Source organism: Procambarus clarkii, chromosome 75, assembly GCF_040958095.1.
Source record: "Procambarus clarkii isolate CNS0578487 chromosome 75, FALCON_Pclarkii_2.0, whole genome shotgun sequence".
NCBI lineage: Eukaryota > Metazoa > Arthropoda > Malacostraca > Decapoda > Cambaridae > Procambarus > Procambarus clarkii.
In genome coordinates, this window is record NC_091224.1 from 29195408 (window position 1) to 29211335 (window position 15928).

At 48.9% G+C, this 15928-nt stretch overlaps 1 long non-coding RNA gene across 1 annotated transcript; it reads left to right on the forward strand.

Moving 5' to 3' along the window:
- Nucleotides 1-13458: 13458 nt before the first annotated feature.
- LOC138356967 (uncharacterized) lies at nt 13459-15225 on the forward strand. Its single transcript, XR_011224737.1, has 3 exons — nt 13459-13617; nt 13731-13912; nt 15116-15225. It is a non-coding gene; the product is annotated as an uncharacterized lncRNA (long non-coding RNA).
- The last annotated feature ends 703 nt before the right edge of the window (nt 15226-15928 follow it).

A 15928-nucleotide genomic window follows, 5' to 3' on the forward strand; every position in this document is an offset into this window, starting at 1 on the left:
CAGGAATATATTCCCTCTCCGAGGCTCTGCGGTAGGTGCTGGAGGTTTGGGCATGGTACCCTCAAATGCTCTAGTCCTGTCTCTCTCTGTCCCCTGTGTGGAAGCGAGCGTCACTCTAAGTTAGAGTGCACTTCTTCCCAGGCCCGCTGCCTCAATTGCGGTGAGGCCCACCCTACCTTCTCCCGTGCATGTATTTGCTACAAACTTTAGGCGGCTGTCCTCAGCTTGAAGCACCGAGACCGTTTGACTTTTCCTGAGGCTCGGCGCCAAGTTCATCGTCTCCCCTCTTTCGCTGGCGTCTCCTATGCTCGCGTGGTGCGCTCTTCCTCTCCTCGTCCTTCCCACCTTTCTCAGTCTCACAACCGTTTCCGAGCCTTTGACCCGGACACACCCACCACCACCTCCCCTGTTTCCCTCCGTTCTGTTCCGAAGGGTCCCCCTCCTGGTTCTCTGTCTAGGGCTCCCCTTCTTTCTACCCAGTCTGTCACGTCTCCTGTGTCTTCTATTTCCTTTCCTTCTAGTCCTCCTTCCCGTCCTTCTCCTCCGTCTCTTGGCTCTCCACGCCGCCTGACTGTGTGGGCCGACGTCCATCGCTCTCCTGATGGTTGTATTGCTCGCTCTCGATCTTCTTCTCCTATCGAGACACTGGAGTCTGTTGCCCAGTACGTTGCTGCTGGGACGCCTGTATCTTTGAATTAGAAGGGGAAACCTGGCTCCTCTCCTTCCTCCTCCCCTGTCGGTAAGAAGGCTTCGCTTTCTTCTTCACCCCCTATCTCTGATTCTATCCTTCCTTCCCCTCCCACTTCGGTGGTGGTGCCCCCTGTTCCTACTGTGGGGGTTTCTTTAGCCCCTGGTTCCATCTCGGTTGCTGCCCTTGCTTTGGTGCGCTCCCCTCTTTCTGCCCCCCCTCCTCCCCTTCCTTCTCCTCCAGACCCTGCTCGTCCACCTCTGGTCCGTCCTCCCGCTTCTTGCCCTCCTTCTTTACTCAGTTTACCCATGCCCCCTAACCCTGACTTCGCTGACCCTGATCCTGACTCTGTGCTTTTTTAGCGTGCTGTGTTCCTTCTTCACCTTTGTTTCTTCTTTGCTCTCTGTTGCTCTCCTCTCTCTCTTTGCTGACGTCTTTTCTCCAGTGGAACATCCGTGGATTTTACGCCAATTTCCTTGACCTCCTACTTCTCATTTCACAGTTTTCGCCGCTTTGTGTCTGTCTCCAGGAGCCGATGCTTGGTTCTCGTCCTGGTCGCTTCCGTGGCTATTCTTTTCTCTCCCCTCTCCCAGCTGTCGCTGGGGTCCATAATTCTTCTGCTCTCTTGATTCGTTCCGATGTTCCCTTTGTCCCCTTACTTTTTTCCTCGCCTCTCCACTGTTCTGCCGCCCGTATCTTTGTCCATAGATGGTACACGGTTTGTTCTATTTATCTCCCCCCCCACTCCACTGTCCCATTTTCTCTTCCCGATCTTAAACACCTCCTAGACTCCTTGCCGGAGCCTGTGCTCCTGCTGGGTGATTTCAATTGTCGTCATGCCCTTTGGGGTGATGTGCTGACAAACACCCGGGGTCGCCTCCTTGAACCTTTCATCCTCTCTTCTTCCCTGTCCCATCTTAATTCTGGTGAGTCCACTCATTTGGACTCTCGAACTCGCTCCCTTTCTTGTCTCGATCTTTCTCTGTGCTCGTCATCCCTTTCCTTAGATTTCGGGTGGCGAGTCCTTGATGACCTCCATGGCAGTGACCATTTTCATATCCTTGTCACTTTTTTCTCCTTTTGCCCTCTTCTCTCCTTCCGTAGGTGGCGGTTTGCCGAGGCTGACTGGCGCCTCTTTACTCTCCGTGCTACTATTTCCGACCTCTCCGTTTTACCTCTCCCTCGCGCCCTCCTTCTTTTTCATGACACTGTCTTTGACGCTGCCCTCCACTCTATTCCTCGCTCTTCCTCTCGGGGAACGCGGAAGTGCGTTCCCTGGTGGAGTTTGGACTGTGCTCGGGCTATCCGCTGTAAGCGTGCAGCCTGGAAGAGACATCGCCGCCGGCAGACGGTTGAGTCTTTTCTTTTGTTTCGGAAGGCGAGTGCGGTGGCCGGTAGGACCATCCGTGCGGCTACACGTGCTTGCTGGGAGTCTTATGTCTCCTCCGTTACGTCCGAAACTCCTCTTCCACTGGTCTGGAAGCGTATCCGCAAGATTGCGGGTAAGTTCGTTCCCGATGTCTCACCGGTCCTTCGCCTCCATGGTGCTCTTGTGGCGGACCCTTTGCAGGTTGCGTCCGAACTGGGTTCCCCTTTCTCCTCTGTTAGTTCTGGTTCTCATCTCCCCCAATCCTTCCTTCTTCGTAAGCCTCTCCTTGAATCTCGTCCTTTAAATTTCTGTACTTATCTTCTCCTTCCCTATAATGATCCCTTCTCTCTCTCTCTGAACTTCAATCTGCCCTAGCCCTTTGTGGTTCTTCGGCAGCGTGAATGTTGGGCATCTTATGTCTCCACAATTACGTCTGAAACTCCTCTGCCACAGATCTGGAAGTGTATCTGCAAGATATCGGGTAAGTTCGTTCCCGATGTTTCACCGGTCCTTCACCTCCATGGTACTCTTGTGGCGGACCCGTTTCACTTCCGAACTGGGTTCCCACTTTTCTTCTGTTAGCTCTGGTCTTCATCTTCCCTAATCTTTCCTTCTTCGTAAACCTGTCCTTGAGTCTCGTCCTTTAGATTTCTGCACTCGTCTTCGGCTTCCCTATAATGATCCCTTCTCTCTCTCTGAACTTCGTTCTGCCCTGGCCCTCTGCGGTTCTACCGTGGCGAGCTTCGATGGTATTCATTATGAGATGCTTCGAAATCTCCCTCCGTGCACGTCTCAGTATTTACTGAGTCTGTACAATCGGGTCTGGGAGTCGTCGTCAGTCCCTGAAGACTGGCTCGATGCTGTTGTCCTCCCTGTTCGGAAACCAGGGTCTCTCGGGTCATCCCCCAAGGACTTCCGCCCTATTGCTCTCACGAGTTGTGTCTACAAGCTCTTTGAACGTATGGTCAACGTTCGTTTGATGTGGTTCTTAGAGGACTATCGCCACCTCTCCTCTTCTCAATTTGGTTTTCGCAAGTGCCGCAGCACAACAGATGTCCTGGTGAACTTGGAGGTCTATATTCGTACTGCTTTTGCTGCGAGGACCTCCGTTGTTGCCGTCCTTTTTGACCTGGAAAAGGCTTACGACACTACCTGGCGGTATCATATTCTGTCTCAACTTCATTCTTTTGGCCTTCGTGGGAACCTCCCTCTCTTCCTCCGGAGCTTTCTCTCTCGTCGTTCCTTTCGTGTGCGTCTTGGTACTGCTCTCTCTGCCCCTTTTCAGCAGTATGAGGGGGTACCCCAGGGTAGTGTTCTGAGCACTACTCTTTTTCTAGTTGCCCTCAACGGTGTTCTTTCCTCTCTTCCTTCTGGCGTCTTCTCTGCTCTCTATGTTGATGATCTTACCCTTTGCTGTCGGGGTGATGATTCCCCTCTCCTTCAACAGCGGCTTCAACTTGCGATTGATGCCGTGTCGTCTTGGGCCACCGATCATGGCTTCAAGTTCTCTGCGTCTAAGACTTGTGCTATGACTTTTACTCGGAAGCATGTCGTTCTTCGTCCCTCTTTGTCGCTTTATGGTCATCCCATTGTGTACAGGGATTCCACGAAGCTTTTGGGGTTAGTCTTTGACACTCGTTTGTCTTGGTCAGCCCATATCTCTTACCTCCGAGTTGAATGCTCTAAGGCCCTTAACCTCCTTAAGGTTTTGTCCCATATTTCTTGGGGAGCAGATAGGCGCACGCTCCTCTATTTGCACTTCTCTCTCGTCCTGTCTAAACTCGATTATGGTTGCCCTGCATACTCTTCTGCTTCTCCTTCTACTCTTCGCCGTCTTGATGCTTTGCACCATACTGGGTTGCGTTTCAGCTCTGGTGCCTTTCGTTCGACTCCCGCCCTTAGTTTGTATGTTGACACTGGTTTTCTCTCTATTCAGGACCTCCGTGATCGCTACTGTCTTCGCTATCTTGCGCGGTCCTTCCAACATCCTTCCTCTCGCCTCTGTCGTGCATTGACTTTTCCTCCTCCTGTGGTTCCTGTTCCTCTTCATTGTCTCCCACTTTGTCCGGTTATCTCGCTTACAGGATTCTCTTTCTGTTCATATTTATAATGTTTCTCCTCGTATTGTTCCTTCCTTACCTCCGTGGAGAGTCCCCCTTCCCAAGTTTTGTACGTCCTTGACTTGTATTACTAAAGCCTTTACCCCTCCTACTATTCTGAAAAGCCTCTTCCTTGAGCACTTTTCTTCGCACTCCCACTCTATTTCCATCTTCACTGATGGGTCTAAGTCTGCGGACGGTGTGGGCTACTCTGTTGTTTTTCCTGACCGTACTTATATGTGTCGCCTCCCTTCGGAGGCTAGCGTCTTTACGGCAGAACTTTATGCTATTCTCTATGCACTTCGTCTCTTGCTTTCTCATTCTCATTCCTTCTCTGTGGTTGTAGTTGATTCTCGTAGTGCTCTCATGGCTCTAGGGTCCTTTAATCCTGTCCATCCGGTGGTCATAGAGATTCAACATGGGCTGTTTCTTATTTCTAGTAAATTTAAATCAGTAGAGTTTTGCTGGGTTCCCAGCCATATTGGTGTTTCTTTCAATGAGCGTGCAGATGCTGCCGCTAAGGAAGCTATCCGTTCTTGTCCCATCTCCCGTAAAAGTATTCCTTATTCCGACTTTTATCCTGTTATTCATTCTTCCATTCTTACCCGTTGGCAGGGTTGTTGGTCTTCTGTGGTTGGTAACAAGCTGCGTACTCTCAAACGTAGTGTGTCCCTGTGGCCTTCCTCCTACCACCGTAACCGGCGGTGGGAAACTGCTTTGGCACGGCTTCGGGTTGGTCATACCCGCTTAACCCACGGTCACTTAATGGAGCGCCGCCCTGCTCCTTATTGTCCGAATTGCGTTGTCCCTAACACAGTTGTGCATATCCTTGTTGAATGTCCTGACTTCCAGGACGAGCGTGTGTCTTGCTTTCCGACCGTCCCTCGCGGTCACTTGTCCCTCGATAGAATTCTAGGTGAATCGGATACTTTTGATATCGTTCGCCTTATGCGTTTTTGTTCTCGTATTGGCATTCTTGGTGATATTTAGCGCCCTCTGATTATTTCGCACTTTGATGGTGCTACATAGCCTTCCCGGTTTGGTGCCTTCTTTTGATAATTACCTTGCCTTTTGATAATTACTTACTTACTTGATCTCGTAGAGGGGTTCAGCATCACATGTCTAGGGGGAACGGCTCCAATACTGGCCTCCTTGTTCTGTGCACACACCTTACTTGACCCGCTGTGACTCCCCACTCTCCCCTTGTCTGGAATGATCTCCTCAATCCCCCTTTTGTAAATCAGTATTTTCTGTCACCCTGTCCGCAGCTATGATTCTCTCGCTCTCCCTCTCTTCTGCTTTCTGGGAAGCCTCACCAGGACAAGATCAAAAACCAGTAGACAATACACATTAAATAAAGAAAAGAACGTACACAGTACATGAAATAAGAACAATAAACATTAGCATGCAACACTCTAGGCTACTACAACCAACCACTTGGGCTGGACGGTAGAGCGACGGTCTCGCTTCATGCAGGTCGGCGTTCAATCCCCGACTGTCCAAGTGGTTGGGGCACCATTCCTTTCCCCCGTCCCATCCCAAATCCTTATCCTGACCTCTTTCCAGTGCTATATAGTCGTAATGGCTTGGCGCTTATCCTTGATAATTCCTTCCTTCCTTCCTTCTAGGCTACTACAACTTGGCAACAATCCAATACCATATCCTGGCTTCACCAGCCGTCTATCAAGTGGTTTCCCAGCTTCTGGCTTGCCACTTATTACTCCCTCACCAAGTGGGGTTAAATCTTGACGTAATAATACTATACGATCAGCCCTAATATGTATATAACTCAGCCCATGGCTTTAACACCAAAAACATCAATATTACACAATCAGTCCTGAAAATATATATAAAGCCCTGCCTGTGGCTGAGACACTAGAAACATCTGCATAGAAATTCAACACAAAAATGGTCAATCTCTCACCTTCCACTGCGTCTTACACGCCAATGACATGCAAGCACTCTCCTAATACATTGTAAGTAGTCACCATGAACCTCCGCTCTGCATCTAGTGGCTCACTACCCTGTATATCTCTAGATTCTCCCAGAACTGTCTACAAGGGTCTTCTACAGCTCTCCTAGACTGCTACACAATAAAGTTTTCCTCGAACATCAGTGATGCTCCACCACTGATTCCACAGAAGCACGTGAAACTTCACTGCTCCTCTTCACAGATTGAGATTCACCTTTCACTATGGGGGCGCTGCTCCTCGACAGAGTTCAACATTCACTCCTATAGCCTTGAAGTTCCATCCATTAACTTCTCCTCTGGCCTCAAAGTTCCATCAACTCCACACAAACCTGTAACTTTCATTGCCATGCCAATAAAAATGTTTCCCTACTGAAGTATAACTAAATATATTCACACAGTAAGTCTCCTTCACTCGACATTTTTTCAAACTCTCGCACGTCGCGAGGGGAACTCCCCCCACCCCTTCGGGCGATTCCATGCTCCGCCTTCGCTGGCAACCGCCGCTGCCTCCCTCAGTCAGCCACTGGCCTCCGGAGAGGGTGGATGCGTCACTCCGCCTTCCAGGACGTTCCTCTATCTCTACTATCTTATCTCAGCTCACTGCCTTAATAAAATATATATTATATATACATAAACACCTGCCACGATCGCTAGGCACACGATCGAACACTAGTGGCTCACTACCAACTGGTTAAATAGGCTTATCACAAAATTTCCGACTTGAGGGCGCTCACGCCCTGACGCTGGACAGAGCGCTCGCACAGACAACCCATGAAAATGCCTCTGGACTGCTTCACAACTCTCCCTGCAGTCCACGACTTGAGTCCACACGTTTCCAGACTGATTCCACAACCGAAACGTCTGCTCACTTCCTTCCTCTTGAAGGTTTATCAATTAGGGGGTTCTTCTTTGTCAGGAGCCCAACACAGCACAACCTTCCCTCACGATTTCTGCCGCTCGAGTCACCAGCGAGTCTCATACCTTGTCAGCAAAAATCTCGACATCTCATGTCAATTCACTTATTTGCATATTTATCCACTGCCCATGCTTTTAAACTCATCAACCTCTGCCTAGTATTTAATATATACTCACATTATATTTCCTTTGACCTCTCGGTTGGGTCTGGTTTGGTGAATAACTCTCACATGGGGTAGACTCGTTTTACAAGCTACCTGGGAACATAACAGTAAGTACAGCCCTATACCCACAGCACCATACCCACAGCACCATACCCACAGCAAAAATCCATGGTTCAACCAGGAATGTAAGGTAGCGAAGCAACTGAGTAAAAGATCACGGAGAAACTACAGAAATAACAGAACACCGGAGAGTAGGGAGAGATACCAGAGGGCCAGAAATGAGTACCTCAGAGTGAGGAGGGAAGCAGAGAGACAGTATGAAAATGACATCACGAGTATAGCCAAGACTCGACCAAAGCTGCTGCTCAGCCACATCAGGAGGAAAACAGCAGTGAAGGAACAAGTGATGAAACTGAAAAAGGGTGTCTGTTGGAGCTGGATGTGACAAAGGCTGTTGGGCCTGACAGAATCTCACCATGGATACTAAAGGAAGGTGCAGAAGCACTAAGTGTGCCACTCTCTATGGTATATAACAGGTCACTGGAAACAGGAGACCTACCAGAAAGTTGGAAGACAGCTAACGGAGTCCCAATATACAAGAAAGGTGACAGGCAGGAGGCACTGAACTACAGGCCAGTTTCCCTAACTTGTATACCATGTAAGGTGATGGAGAAGATCGTGAGGAAAAGGCTCGTAGAGCATCTGGAGGGAAATAGCTTTGTAACACACCACCAACATGGGTTCAGAGATGGTAAATCATGCCTCACAAGTTTAATATAATTCTATGACCAGGCAACAAAAATTAAGCAGGAAAGAGAAGGGTGGGCAGATTGCATTTTCCTGGACTGCCAGAAAGCCTTTGACACAGTACCCCAAAAAAGGCTGTTAAAAAATTGGGGCAACAGGCAGGAGAAAAAGGGAAGATGCTCCAGTGGATAAGGGAGTACTTAAGCAACAGGAAACAGCGAGTAATGGTAAGGAACTGGGGGAGACATCAGAGTGGCGAGATGTCACCAGCGGAGTCCCACAGGGCTCAGTACTTGGACCCATCCTGTTTCTAATATATGTAAATGAACTTCCGAAGGGTATAGACTCATTCCTCTCAATGTTTGCTGATGATGCAAAAATTATGAGAGGACAGATGAAGATAGACAGAGACTACAGGATGACTTGAACAAACTGGAGGAATGATCTAGAAAATGGCTGCTAAAGTTCAACTCAGGAAAGTGTAAAGTAATGAAATTAGGCGAAAGGAGCAGGAGGCTGAACACAAGGTACCATCTGGTAGGTGAAATCCTGCAAGAGTCAAATAGAGAGAAAGATCTGGGGGTTGATATCACATCGAACCTGTCCCCAGAGGCCCTCATCAAAAGGATATCATCAGCGGTTGGCCAAGAACTCCTATTAGAAACTTGTGTAAGGAATCGTTCAGGACCCTGTATACCACTTATGTCAGTCCAATCCTGGAATATGCAGCTCCAGCCTGGAGTCCATACCTAGTTAAACACAGGACAAAGTTAGAGAAGATTCAGCGGTATGCCACCAGGCTCGTCCCGGAACTGAGAGGAATGAGCTACGAGGAAAGGCTAAAGGAGCTGAACCTCACGTCCCTGGAAAACAGAAGAGTAAGGGGAGACATGATCACCACGTACAAAATTATCAGGGGAATTGAAAGTGGACAAAGACAAACTCTTCAGCACGGGTGGGACACGAACAAGGGGACACAGGTGGAAACTTAGTACCCAGATGAGCCACAGAAACGTTAGAAAGAATTTTTTCAGTGTCAGGGTAGTTAATAAATGGAATGCATTACAAAGTGATGTGGTGGAGGCTGACTCCATACACAGTTTCAAATGTAGATAAGTTAGAGCCCAGTAGGCTCAGGAACCTGTACACCAGTTGATTGACGGTTGAGAGGCGGGACCAAAGAGACAAAGCTCAACCCCCGCAAGCACAACTAGGTATGTACAGCACTATACATACACCACTATACCTACAACACTATACCAACAGTTCCATACCCATATCACTATTCCCATAACATACATCATTATACCCGTAACACTACCCACAACGCCATACCCACGTCACCATACCCACAACACTATACCTACAACACTATACTCGTAACACTACCCACAGCACTATACCTATAATACCATACCCACATTACCATACCCACAAAAATATACCCACAGCACCAACAACAATATACCCACAGCACCATACCCACAGCACCATACCCACATCACCATACCCACAACAATATACCCACAGCACCATACCCACAGCACCATACCCACAGCATCATACCCACATCACCATACCCACAGCACCATACCCACAACAATATACCCACAGCACCAACAACAATATACCCACAGCACCATACCCACAGCACCATACCCACATCACCATACCCACAGCACCATACCCACAGCACCATACCCACAGCACCATACCCACAGCACCATACCCACATCACCATACCCACAGCACCATACCCACAGCACCAACAACAATATACCCACAGCACCATACCCACATCACCATACCCACAGCACCATACCCACATCACATACCCACAGCACCAACAACAATATACCCACAGCACCATACCCACAGCACCATACCCACAGCACTATACCCACAGCACTATACCCACAGCACCATACCCACAGCACTATACCCACAGCACCATACCCACAGCACCATACCCACAGCACCATACCCACATCACCATACCCACAGCACCATACACACAACAATATACCCACAGCACCAACAACAATATACCCACAGCACCATACCCACAGCACTATACCCACAGCACTATACCCACAGCACCATACCCACAGCACCATACCCACATCACCATACCCACAGCACTATACCCACAGCACTATACCCACAGCACTATACCCACAGCACCATACCCACAGCACCATACCCACAGCACCATACCCACAGCACCATACCCACAGCACCATACCCACAGCACCATACCCACAGCACCATACCCACATCACCATACCCACAGCACCATACCCACATCACATACCCACAGCACCAACAACAATATACCCACAGCACCATACCCACAGCACCATACCCACAGCACTATACCCACAGCACTATACCCACAGCACCATACCCACAGCACTATACCCACAGCACTATACCCACAGCACCATACCCACAGCACCATACCCACAGCACCATACCCACATCACCATACCCACAGCACTATACCCACAGCACTATACCCACAGCACCATACCCACAGCACTATACCCACAGCACCATACCCACAGCACCATACCCACAGCACCATACCAACAGCACTATACCCACAGCACCATACCCACAGCACTATACCCACAGCACCATACCCACAGCACCATACCCACATCACCATACCCACAGCACTATACCCACAGCACTATACCCACAGCACCATACCCACAGCACCATACCCACAGCACCATACCCACATCACCATACCCACAGCACTATACCCACATCAGGATACCTACACTTGGTCTCCGGGGGAAAGTTATCAAGACAAGGACTGCGAGAAGCCTGGTCAACTCTTAGCGTCTAATGTGTGACTTTGGTATTTAGGATCAGCCAGGCTGTTGTGACATTCTTAATAATACTATCTAGCTTGAAAACATCTTGAAAATGCACAATTACTTGGCAAGTGCTTGGTTTGCTGGCCAGTGACTGATCGTGTTTGTGAGCGGGCCCTTGGGGCCGTGGCGGCTGGAGGGATGGCGGCCCCCCTTCCCCCCTGTGAAGCGGAAGGATACCATTGGACTGTAATTTACTGGCCCGCCCACCGTCTTACCCGGCCGTTGAAGTGGTCATGATTGATATGTTGTGGGTGAGTATAGCGTCTGTGTGCGCCGTTCAACTTGTATCCGGGCATCGAACTGTTGTGAAATTCTGCTTCACAGCTGTGTATCGTGACTTTGTGGACCGATATGACGGGAGGACGTTTACTCTGCCAGGGTGGTGGTTCGGCGGAAGTGTCGGACAGGTGCAGTGAGACTACCTGTGTGGCAGTTCATGGTGCTCCCTTTGAGTTCCCTGACTCCCTTCTCCAGCGTCACTATACCCGGTATGGGCGGGTCTTGAGTGTCCAGATGAATGCTGTCTCCTCCAGGTGGTGGAAGGGTGTCCCGAATGGGACCCGCACTGTGGCGCTACGCTTGAAGGAGGCCATCCCTTCATCTCTCCAGCTTCTGGGCTTCATGGTACGCGTGTTCTATGGGGGTCAGCCCCGGACTTGTTTCCGGTGCGGACTCTCGGACCATCAGACTGCGGGTTGTGATGCGAGCCGGGTCGGGCCTGTGAACCTCTTCAGGGAGGAGGACTTTCCCCCGTTAGCGGTCCCGGACCTGTCGGAATGTGCCGCTGTGTGCTGAGTGATACTTCTCAGTCGTCTGGTGCCCCGTTGCCAGTCTCCGATGCCAGCCTCGATGTGGCTGTGGGAGTCGGGGTGGTAGTTAGTGCATCCCCGGCTCCCGCACCTGAGCTACCCCTACCTGCCTCATCTCCTGTTGTGTCTCCTGTGGTGTGTGGTCTCATGCCCACGGACGTGGATGCTGCGCCCCGGCAGCTATGTCTTCGGCCTGTGTCGACGTGCACGCTGCGATGTCTCCTAGGGTGTATGGTGTGGTCCTGTTCCCCGGATTGGTGAGGCTGCGATGTTGAGTGATTGTGCGCTGCGGGGAGTTGCGCGGCCGACCAGAGGTTCTGCTATGGTGCTTCCTGACGGGGGTGATAGTTCTGACGACCTGCGACCTGTGTACAAGTGTTCGCGGCGAACTTTGAGTCTGTCTCCACCTCGTAGTGAGGCCTGGGCCGACGTGAGGGATTTTGGGGACTACGGAAGTTCGTCTTCTGTGGATGATGATGTGGGCGACGTTGTTGGAGTGCCTGCGGCTCCTGTGGGCCGTGTTGGGTGGTGGGTCCTGTGGTGGGATTGTCGCCTGGCCCTGGTCCGGTGTGTTCTCCGGCTGCCTCTGCGTCCCTGGATGGTGGTTCCCCGTGTTGGGAGGTTGTGGCACTGGCCGAGGTTGCGGGAGAGGGAGAGGACTTGGTGCTGGTTCTTAAGAAAGATTCTGTTCTGGCGGCCCCGTGCCTCTGGCGTCCATGCCTGTGCCTTCCGGCCATCTGCCCTCAGTGATGCTGATCGCTGCGCGGTTGCCCTCTGCTCAGCCGTCCTTTGTTACTCCGCCCCCTGTGGTGTCGGCCCCTGCACCATCGCCCTCTATGATTGTGTCCCCTGCGACTCTGTCCGCTAAGTTGCTGGCCTGTGTCCGGCCGGCTCCTGTGCTTCAGTTCCATGTGGTTCCACCGTCTGTTCCGAAGAGCTCTGTGTGGCCTCTTCCCGTGACTTCCGCCTCGCCCCATCCGTCGTGGAGGGCGCCGATCTGGATGTTCCCGATTTCATGTATCGCCCGCGGGGATCACGTGGTCACGTTAACGCGTCTGCAGAGGTGTGGGCTCGGTGGGATGCCTACAGGAAGAAGTACCTGCGTCGTCTATTTCCAGATAAATATATTGAGGATTGACTGTGTGTGGTTCTAGATTTGTGTTGCTTTATTTATCTGTTTTGATGTGCTGTGAGATACGTTATTTTTTCATGTGTTTTTTACCTGGTTATTGTTGGGTTATAATGCTCTGGTGCTTTTTCTTTTCTGACTGTGTTTAAATGTTATCTATGTTTATGTTTCCATTTCCTGCGTTGTACAGCATTTGTTTGTGTGTGTTTGTTTTCCTGTACATGAGTTTTGTTCTTGTGATTCTTGCCTTGTAAATGTGACTGTTGATGTTGATGTTTTTCTGTTATGTTGTATTTGTGTTTACCAAATAAAAAGAAAGAAAAAACTACTTGGCAAGTGTTGTTACTGCCAGTCCCTCATGGGAGAGTTGACCTGGGAGAGGCTCTTCCCTCTGCTTGTTCCTTCCCTCATTACCTCCTCATTATTTTGGGAACTTCAATGTTACTCGGCCCGATACTGGGAAGTATACATTTGGTAACTCACTAAACTGGAAACTTGGAGTGCATGGTTCTTCCCACTAACAAGTTTGGAGAGTCAATGGGGAATGGGAACATGTGGGCAGATAATGGGTCCAACATCTCAACGAGGAACTGACAGGTGTTGACTGCCTTGTTTGCCTATGACTGAATGCCATTGGTTGGTTTGTGGAGACGTGTGGTCGAGGTTTCGACCCTCATAAACGAGACGACTGGAGCCAACATTAGTCTGGCTTGTTCGGGGTCCCGCTTGTGTTGACGGAGCATATATAACCGGGTCACTTGGCTGTGGAGCGTCAGTACAGCTTGGGAGACTCTCAGTGTTGTCTGTGTTTCCATCATGTTTACTATGCGTTGCGTTGTAAGTGTATTATGATTTTAAATTATTCGTGGAATTTAATGATTATTAAGTCATTTAATTATTAATTTTATGTCTTAAAACTTGTTTAAGTTTGACTAAAACGCTGTTTTCAGACCCTAGCAGCTCTGATGGTGGTCATGGCTCTACTACACTTCTCGACGGCCCAGTATTTTCACGATCGTCGGTACCAGCCAGTGTATGGCCAAGGTTACTACCAGGACAACTACGGGTATCGTCCCACGTACGGCCACGGTTATCAACAGTACTACGACGACGGGCTCTATGGTAGACACAGGTGCGGACACGAATAGTTCGTATATCTTACAATTTATGAAGTTGTTTATGGTACAAACTTCGTAAATGTGTACATTACGTGTACACATTTACGAAGTTCACTCGCTCATCAGTTTCCCCTGACTCGTCCACGCACCAATTCATTAATGATCCCAACCATCTATGAGCGCTTTTATCTATGAGGGGGTGTTTGTAGCGAGTCTTTAACACCCTATGTATTCAAACCTTGTACACAATGCACTGTTCTTTAATCTTCTGACAATTTAACTTCGTGCATATGTTACTGGATGAGCATTACAGTTGGGACTAAAACTTTGTCCTCGCCAGAATTTTGTAAATTTGCCAAACGGCAAAAATTGCTGTTTAGTCTTAAGTTTCTTCTAAAATTCAGTTTAGATAAAGTTGCTGATTCACATCCATGCAGAACCCCCATGGACTATAAATCTCGCTATCGACAATTTAGTAACTTTAATTTGATTCTTCTTTATCTTTAATGCCAGAAATTAAAGCATTGAGACCTTTAAAGAAATGACTAATTTTTTTTATTCTTTTTAATCCAACCTAATAATAAACTCTTAGGATTGAAAGTTCTGTTCATGGTAAAGTTTCACAAACATTTACCTAGCATATCTAGAGTAAATAACAGAGTACTGGTAATACTGTCCAGGATACCTGCATTGAGCCAGCTACTGCCTTTGCATCTTAAAATGCATAAGGATAATTACTCGGAAAGATTACCAGGTGTTTTTAAAAAAAAAATCTTAAATCATCTGAAGACTCTACAAGATAGCATAGATCAGTCTGATACCTGGAGAACAAAACAGAATAATTAAAATCTTGGTTAGTGTTTATGCTTGCAAAGCTTTTAACAAAGTTACTAACTCGCCTTGAGTTTGACTGTTAGCTTCTGCCATAACGTAAACTGACTAACCTGTTATGTAAAAGAGTACGTGTAGTTTTTTACCTACAAAAATAAACGTACATAAACTTAAATGTTTAGGGTAGTATCTGGGTACCAGAGGCCATGAAAACTAGTTACTTTAAATGTGAAAAGTGATCACTCTGTGGCAGGAAAGTGAAGGCTTACAAATTCCCACAGGAACAATGGGAAAGTTCCCGCATGGCGATCTACCACTTGTAGCTATTGTTACTGATTTTTTTTTTAAATTGTTAAATTTTTTTAATGATCCTAAATTTTTTTCAGGTTTAGGTACTAAACACTTTAACCAAGGACTCTGGTGGCTGCTTACATTCTGTACAATCTTCTAGTGATGGAACACTTTCTGTAATTTCTTGAATAAATGTCTCTACGAATTGTACTTTTAAATTTTCCTGTTGAAATACTTAAGGTTTGAGGTAAGGGAATTGATTAGAATTTAACAAATGCCCGTAGTTAAAACTCTAACATCAATAATAAAGCTATAAAAACTTTGAAAAGGTTTTCTTCATTACTACCCCTCCGTGGTGCCTCCTTGCCGTGGTGAGGGGCTCGCGTACACCTCCTTGGGAGCGGTGTGGGTTGCCTGTGCCCCCTCTTTCGGTGGTGTACGTGCTGAAGGGCACCATGTAGGGGCCTTGTGGGCCATCGGACCGCCCGCTGGTGGGGTCGCCTGTGAGAGGCCGCCCTGAGCAGATGGTTGGGTGTCCAGGCTAGGGCGATGGAGGAACTGGGGTCTTAGCACCAGTGTGGGAGAATGAACAAAGTAGTAGGACTCGACTGTTAAAAAGGGGGAGCACTGCTGGGGACGACTCGCCCTTCCTGCACTGGCCCGCGCTCGGCCTCCCTGGCTGCCCTGGCCCGCGCTCGGCCTCCCTGGCTACCCTGGTAGGTCGTATCCCTTTGTTCCAGGTTTTTTTTGTTTTTTTTTTTTGTTTGCTCTATGGATAACGACTTGCCTTCTATTACCCGGGCTCATGGGGTGGGCAACCAGGCCCCCCCAGAGTCGAACCGTCCTGGAAGACCGGGATCTGTAGCCCCTGCTACAGGACCCGGTTTAGGCCCAGACCGGACTCTTCC